We start from the raw sequence: 9,035 nt of genomic DNA on the forward strand, positions 1-9,035 counted from the left end.
ATGCTAATATGAGGATCCTGCAAAGATTTGCCATGTTTGCTCAAGTAATTAAATGAAAGTGAACAGTCAGAAGAGCAAGCAGGCAGTTGAAGTCTTTCTTTAGATTGTTGATGAATTATTCCCCCCCCCACCCCCGGTAATATAGACTTTTAAAAACTAGATCATAATATGGTCGAACTAATACCTGTTCTTGTTTACTCCAAAGACCTATTTCTCTCTTCCTGTTGTTGTTGATATTGGCTTGTAAAGTATCAACCTTCAAAAAGAAAAATGTTTTATGGAAACACTACTGGATCCCTGAGAAAACATTTAAAACGAGTTCTGAGGTATTATTTGAATTCCACTGAGCTCACTCTGCTCTTTTAAAATCAATATGGGGTAAACATATCCAGCTGGCCACCTCATGTGGATATTGGCCATTAACTGTTCTCAAGTGTTTGCAGTCAGATTATTATTTTTTTGCCAACTGAAGATTTAATGAGCTCACTTTCTGTCCCCTGTACCCATGTTATTAATCAAAATATTGCACAGACCCATGGCCAACCTTTGAAAGAGTCAACTTCATCTCCCTCCTTTCTCTTATTATTGATTGCTGCTAGCATGGGGAATTTGCATTTTCATCTAATGTTTTTTTTTTAAATTCCCACATCCTCTAATGATAGGATCTTCCAACATGGTGTCCTTGGAACCCCTTGCCACCTAGCCAAACCTCCTGCCCTCCTCAATTTATATATTTAAAATAAAAAAATTCAAAATGGTTCTGTTGGCTGTTTGGTTGGTGGGTTTCAGCTTTTTGGTGGTGAGGCGGGAGTATTGCCTGGTTTTTTTTGTCCATGTTTAATTTGCTGAGGGAAGATATCAGTGTTCTTCCTGTTTTGGATTGGAGAACTGAGCATCACCACTTTTTCTTCTGTGAAATGGGTTCTTTTGTGGTGCCCACGACTATTTTTTAGATTTCCGAATGTTACCCGGGACTCAGAAGCGTCAGGGACACCCACTCTAGGGCAAACTAAGAATTCTGTTAAAAATCAAATGCCCAGGTCAAGATCCCTTAAGTTAACATGTGCAATATTTCCATGCTTTAATGTTTTTATTGCATTTTTTAATCTTCTCTTTTCCTCTAAGGAGTTCAAAACAACATGAATAAGTTTTCTCTCCTTGGCCCCTGAATGTTATTTTCACAACAACCCTATGAGGAAGGCTAGGCTGATAGACAATAATTAGCCCAAGATTACTCAGTGACTTTCAAGACGGGGGGGGGGGGAGATTTGAACTTGGTTTGCCCTGGTCCTATGCTGATACCTAACCACTGTGAAACACTGCCATATATGGGCTACTCCTTTTGGAGCTACTTTCTCTGTTGAAATCAGTGTGGCTTGGGGGACCTGTCTGTGGAGCCTGAAGGTCTCATTTCCTGAACAAATTTCTAGATTGAGGCACAAGGACCTTATGTCTTTTTCTTGGGTTGTTTCTGGTGCCTATATTGTGCAGAGCAGCTGTATGCCACACATTTATTTGGATTAATTCATATTTACAGGACCACCTCTCCTGGTATACAGTATACTGTATTTTATGCTGCTTTTATGTTGTACAGTGGTACCTCGGTTTACAAACACAATTGGTTCCGGAAGTCCGTACTTAACCTGAAGCGAACTTTCCCATTGAAAGTAATTGAAAGTGGATTAATCTGTTCCAGACAGGTCCGCGGAGTACTCAACCTGAAGCGTACTTAACCAGAGGTATGAGTGTAATTGGTTCCGGAAGTCTGTACTTAACCTGAAGCGTACTTAACCTGACACGAACTTTCCCATTGAAAGTAATGGAAAGTGGATTAATCCGTTCCAGACAGGTCCGCGGAGTACTTAAACTGAAAATACTCAAACCGAAGCGTACTTAAACCGAGGTATGACTGTATTACAATTGTTTTAAATTTGTTGTTAGCTGCCCTGAGCCCGGGTTCCTGAACCGGGAAGGGTGGGGTATAAATAAATATTATTATCTTTTTTATCATCATCATCATCATCATCATCATCCCCTGCTTTACTCTTTAAGACTGCCAAGCAGATGTGTCTTCATTCTCTTTGTCTTCATTCTTCTTTAATGGGTCTTAGGTGTAGCTGCATCAACAAAACATTCCTTTTTCGATTGCTTTAGATACATCTAAAGCTAAGTAACGAAAAATCTTAGTTCATATTGTGCTTGTCATGCAGCACTTGATATAAAAACCCAGGAATTTTTTATTGAAGCGTACCAAGTGGAGATAGGGTTTCTTTGGACATTTTCCCCCAAGAGCTACCAGGAAAGAACAAGCATGGCAGACCCAAAGTGACAGGTCAATGTGAAGGTTTGCCATTATGTTGGCCTCTGCAGCGCTCTGTGGTCTGGAAAGAAGCAGTGCTTAAATGTTTATAGTAGGTCGCTTAGCTCTTGCTGCATCCAAGTGTGGACGTACCTTATTACTCAAATTAGACACAATTTTCAAAGCACCACACCATGCTGTGCCAGTTGTCACATATCTAGGGCCTTGGTGATGGAGTAAAAAGAATCAATCTGGTTTTCATCTCAACGAGAATGCGCTATGATTCATACTCACATGGTAAATATGCTGTTGTGCTTAAAGTTCAAGAATGAGACCCATATGGCGATGGGTGTAGCTTCCCATCCCATGCCAAATAAATCACTTTAATTCCCCCAGTTCTCACATCTTTAAACTGGGACATACACATGTGAACCTCTGCAACCTTTCCAACCTACAAGCCACCAATCAAAACAAGATCAACAACATTGTCAATCTTTCACAGCAAACACTCAGCCCAGCTGAGGAATCCGTCCTTTCACGGGGACTATCATTCTGCCCTGCCAAATCCCAACACATGATTCAGTTCTGCGGGGACCTGGAAGCATTTTTCCGCCGTTTACGCCTGAAGGAGTATTTTCATCACACACAAGAACAAGACAAAGTAGAACAAACTACATCCCCACAACACAACACCTCTCAACTTACTGGGGAACAACCATCACTCTCCAAACGCATCAATGAACAGAACATTGACCACCAACTACCACCGAAAAGAAGTTACACAAAAAGGGACTCCACATGGACCCCTCCTGATGGACGCAATACCACACTAGATCTGTACATCGAATGCTTCCGCCACAGAATCCAAACGGATGTGACCAGAAAACACCATCGCTTACTACAAAATCTAAACCATGCTGAAAGGAGAGCCATAGAAAATCTCAGGAACAACCCAGACATTATAATTAAAGAGGCAGACAAGGGTGGAGCTGTCGTCATCATGAACAAAACTGATTACATCCAGGAGGCCCACAGACAACTTTCCAATACTGCCTTTTACATGAAATTGGACTCAGACCCCACACAAGCATACAAAAAAGAACTGAACAAGATTATTAAGGAGCTACCCCTTCACATCCAAGAACAGATCCTCACAAACACACCAGCGGAACCTCGGCCAGGAACTTTCTATCTTCTACCCAAAATACACAAACCAGGAAACCCAGGACGCCCCATCATCTCAGGTATTGGCACCATTACAGTGGGTGTTTCCGGCTATATGGACTCTGTTCTGAAACCATGTGCTATCAGTGCTCCCAGCTACGTACGTGACACCACAGATTTTCTGAGGAAAATACAATATTTGAACAATCTTCCTAACAATACTATACTAGCCACTATGGATGTGGAATCTCTATATACCAACATCCCACACAATGATGGTTTACAAGCCATAAGGAACACCATTTCAGATAAAACCACAGCGGACTTTGCTACCAAACTCTGCCACTTTGTCCTTACCCACAACCACTTCAAATTTGGTGATGACCTGTTCCTCCAGATCAGCGGCACAGCCATGGGCACCCGCATGGCCCCACAGTATGCCAACATCTTCATGGCAGATTTAGAACAACGTTTCCTTAACTCCTACCCACTCAAACCTCTCCTGTACCTGCGATACATTGACGATATTTTTATTATCTGGACACATGGACAACAGACCCTGGAAACCTTCCACCAGACATTCAATGACTTTCACCCCACCATCAACCTAACAATGAACCAATCTATGCAAGAAATACATTTTTTGGACACTACTATAAAAATACAGGATGGACATATAGACACCACCTTATACAGAAAACCAACTGACCGACAAACATATCTACATGCTTCTAGCTACCATCCCAAACATACCAAACAATCCATCGTATACAGCCAGGCCTTACGTTACAACCGCATCTGTTCCAACTCTACAGACAGAGAATCTCACCTAAGAGATCTACAGCAAACCTTTTTAGAACTAAAATATCCACCTGATGAAGTTAAACAACAGATCAACAGAGCCAGACAGATACCTAGAGAGAACCTGCTGCAAGACAGACCCAAAAAAGAAAATAACAGAACACCACTAGTCATCACATACAGCTCCCAAGCTAAAACAGTACAACGCATCATCAGAGATCTACAGCCTCTCCTGGACAATGACAGCTCCCTTTCTCAAGCTCTGGGAGGAAGACCTTTCATTGCCTACAGACAGCCACCCAGTCTTAAACAACTCCTCACCCACAATAATACAACCACCAGACTTAACATGGACACTGGTACCAGAGCCTGCAATAAACCCAGATGCCAACTTTGCTGCCACATACACCCAGACAACATCATTACTGGCCCCAACAACATCCAACATACCATCTCAGGACTATTTAATTGCTCATCTTCTAACATTGTGTATGCCATCAAATGCCAACAGTGCCCTTCAGCTCTCTATATTGGACAAACAGGCCAAACCCTACACCAAAGGATAAATGGACATAAATCTGACATCAGGAACCAGAAGACAGAAAAACCAGTAGGAGAACACTTCAATCTCCCAGGACATTCTATACAAGACCTCAAAGTAGCTGTCTTACTACAAAAGAATTTCAGAAATAGACTGGAAAGAGAAGTTGCTGAATTGCAACTTATCACCAAGCTCAAAACCATGGAGGGACCTGGTTTGAACAGAGATATCGGATTTTTATCTCATTATACATGATAAGCGATCTTCAGCCATCTCAACCCTTGCTTTTTCATGCAAAACCATTTGCAGTCGTTTGCGGTCATCAACAGCTATCAGTCAGTCAATCACCCATTTCCACCACCCTTCTGAGTGATCCCCCCTCCCCATCCCCACCCCTCCCCACCCCTTCTCTACATAAGTGCCTGGAAACTTCCATTTCACTGTATCTGAAGAAGTGTGCATGCACACGAAAGCTCATACCAAAATAAAAACTTAGTTGGTCTTTAAGGTGCTACTGAAGGAATTTTTTTATTTTACTTCGATCCAGACCAACACGGCTACCTACCTGTAATGTGAATGAAGACAATTAAAAATATATATTAAAGTGGCTGGTTTCATGGTCTGCATAGAGTTGCACCGAATTGGCAAGGATTCCTTCACAGCCAGCTTAAAATTGTCTATTTTGTTTTGGTTGCATTTCTGGCAAGGAGCAAGATTATTTTGTTGGCGATGAGAATCAAATCAGCTGCCATTTTGTCTTTCTCAGAAAGCCCTGGCCTGAAGACCTTTTTGAATTGTGCCATAAAATGATGGCTCCCTTCTTCGCCACTCAGTGGGGATTGGAGCCATTGTATTGCCATGATTCCACTCTAACTTGCAGGGCCGCTCTAGGGAACTACTGCTCAGAAGTAACACATTTATGCTGCTTAACATATATATGGAGCTATTGGGATGGCACCCAGAACTAGCTCTCCATGTGAATTAAGAGAGGCTGTTCAGGTGCTGAACCAATGTCTTGGAGCAGTGATGGGTTGGGTGACATCCGATAAACTGAAGCTAAATCCTGATATGATGATGGCCTTGTGGGTCAACAGTGCTCAGGTCTTGGAATTGAGATGTCAGCCTGTTCTAGATGGGGCATCACTCCACCTGAGAGAACAGGTATGCAGCTTGGGGTACTCCTTGATCCAATGTGTCTCTTGAGGCAGTCTCAGTGACGAGGAGTGTTCACTTAGTAAACTGGCAAAGTACAGTGACACTCGTATGATTTTACCCCAGATCCAATGGTTTATGGGTTGCTATCTAAATACAAAATACCATAAGAAACTGACTGTCTACAGAAACACAACATTGATTAGATGATCAAGGCAACCAGAGACTGGCTGTCACCATTCTAACTTGCGTATAGTCTTCCAATAAGCAGTTCATTGACCACTGGGGATCTCGACATAGACTGTTCTGGTCTGTTCCAACAAGATATTCCTTGGGAGGTGAACAAAATGACTGTGAGTGTTTGGGAAACAAGTGGAGTGCAGCAACAACACATGTTTTGGCTGCTTGATATGCTTTTATATGTTTCTGTGAGGGACAGGGGATATCGCGAAGTCCCTCCCCTCCTGAGTTCAAGCCCGTCCCCGAGCAAAGGGGAAAGCAGGGAGAGTTCCGATTCCAGTGGGGAAGCAGGAAGTCGTGTCCGAGGCTCAGGCAAGGTAGAGGAGCCAGGGTCCCAGGTGGGACAGGAAGGGGCAAGTAAGGGGGGAAGACCCATCCCCCCAACTCCAGAATTACGCAGGAAGAGGAGGGGCAAGAGGATGGGTCTGCCAAAGCTTTTGTGTTGGAGAAAGACGCGCCAAAAGCCATTAGGAGGTTCTGAAACCGACTGACAACATCGCTCCGTGTAAATAGCAATGACTTGAGCACTGTAAATACGCAGCACCAATAAAAGAATAAAATGCAGAGCTGCGTAGCGTCGTTACTCTGAAGTAGTCCACTCCGGCCACTGTGACAGCAACCTCCTAATCATTTTTGGGCTACTTTGGAGTTGCCGGGATGAGCGTGTCAGAGGCGGAGAAGTGGCGGCAGATCGCTGAGCAAGCCCAGCTAGAACTGCAACAGCTGTCGCTGCAGGCGCAGGGAGAATTGAAGGCAGCTAAAGAGGAGACTAAGAAGGTCCAGGACGACCGGCTACAACTTGCGGAACAGGTGAGAGAGCTCCAGGAAAAAGAGCAGCATTTAAGGGCGGTGGCGGTAGACCTCCAAAACAAGCTGGATGCAGAGAAAAACAAGGCGGGAGGGGCACCCCAAGTCCAAGTGCTGCCAGGAAGGAGAGCCGGGACCCTAGTAAGCAAGTTCAATGGAGACCCGAAGGAGTTTCAGGGCTTTGAGACTGAGATTGTGTATGCTCTTGAGCTGCACCACGATGAGTTCCCTGATGATGAGCACAGAGTAGCGTTTATTGTGGAGCACCTTACAGGGGCGGCCAGGGAGTGGCTAAGACCGTTAATTGCAACAAGGAATCCTTGCATGAAGAATGTCAAACTATTTCTAGAAGGTTTGAAAACGATGTATTCGTCCGATAGTCATATGGACCAGACTAAGGAGGAACTTCATAATTTACGCCAAGGAAATATGACAGTTCGCGCGTATTGGGCGAAATTCACCATGCTGGTGCACAGATTGGGGTGGGATCTGGAGTCTGCCCCACTGCAAGCGGCGTTTTACTTGGGGTTGCATGAGGAGGTGAAGGATGAGCTCTCGAGAGGTCCAAAGCCCAGTAATATGGATCAACTGAGCAAAGCGGCTCTGGCGGTGGGGGTGAGGCAGGAATCCAGATGGAGCGACAAGCAAGCAACGCGCGCAAAGCGGGCTTGGTTCCCACGGTCGCAGGAGAAGCCACTCCCTCAACAACCCTTTCAAGCCACGCCTGGGGCCAGTCAGGACCAGGAACCCATGCAGATTGATAGCGCGCGCGCGCGGGCTTTTCAAACCCCAGCGGCGCCAAGACGCAAGGAGGGAAGGGGTGGGAATTGCTTTCTCTGCAACTCCCCCCAGCATCTCGTCAGAGACTGCCCACATCGCAGGGAGTGGCAAGGAAAGGCGGGAACGGTTGTGCCCTCCCCCACTGACGCAGCACCACAGCAGGGAAACGGGAAAGCCTGGCTGCAGGAGACAAGGGGCGGCAGCCAGGCACAGTCAGCAGACAACAGCCCCAGCCCACCCACCCGCACAGAGAGGAGCAGAGCCAGCCCACCCCTCCCAGAGCAGGAGTGGTTCTAGAAGTGACGCTCACGCTCCCAAATGGCTATCCATTGACGGTCCTCGCCCTAATTGACAGTGGTGCCTCAGCCAACTTCTTCTCGAAAAACTTTGCAGAAGAGCACCAGATCCAGCTTCTGCAGCTGGATTTTCCTCTGCACGTGGCAACCATTGACGGCAGAGAGCTGCTGGGAGGGGCCATCACTCATCAAACCCCCCCCATGAGAATGACGGTTGGAAGGCACTCAGAGACACTGGCATTCAACGTCACCACCATCTCAGACCCCCCAATCGTTTTGGGCATGAGCTGGCTGGCGCGCCACGACCCCTCCATAAGTTGGCATCAGCGATGCATCACTTTTGGATCGGACTTTTGCCTGGAACATTGCATGCAGCACCAACCAGGGGAGGGGCCTCCGATAGCCACGGTGGCCACCATGCACGTCAAAGGGGGTGAGGCGATACCCAAACCATACTGGGACCTGCAGGAGGTCTTCAGTGAAGCGGAGTCCGACCACCTGCCCCCACACAGGCCTTTTGACTGCCAGATCAACCTGGTGCCTGGGGCAACTATACCCCCAGCCAAGCTGTACGCCATGTCAGACCAGGAACTGGAGGATCTGCGCGCTTTTATCGACAAGAACCTCAAGCGGGGGTTCATCAGAGAAAGCAAGGCAGCAGGGGGCAGCCCGGTCTTCTGGGTGGACAAGAAAGACACGCAACAGCGCCGTCTTGTGGTGGATTTTAGACGGCTGAATTCGGTGACAGAGCCAGTGGCTTTCCCCATGCCCAGAGTGGATGATCTCCTGACAGCGGCACGCAGAGGCAAGATTTTCACCAAGCTAGACCTGAGGGGGGCGTACAACTTGATCAGGATCCGGGAAGGCGATGAGTGGAAAACCACGATGTTCACGCCTCTGGGCTCTTTTGAATATCTGGTGATGCCCTTCGGGTTGCAAGGGGGCTCAGCATGCT

The sequence above is a fragment of the Zootoca vivipara genome, chromosome 1 (assembly GCF_963506605.1).
Source record: "Zootoca vivipara chromosome 1, rZooViv1.1, whole genome shotgun sequence".
NCBI lineage: Eukaryota > Metazoa > Chordata > Lepidosauria > Squamata > Lacertidae > Zootoca > Zootoca vivipara.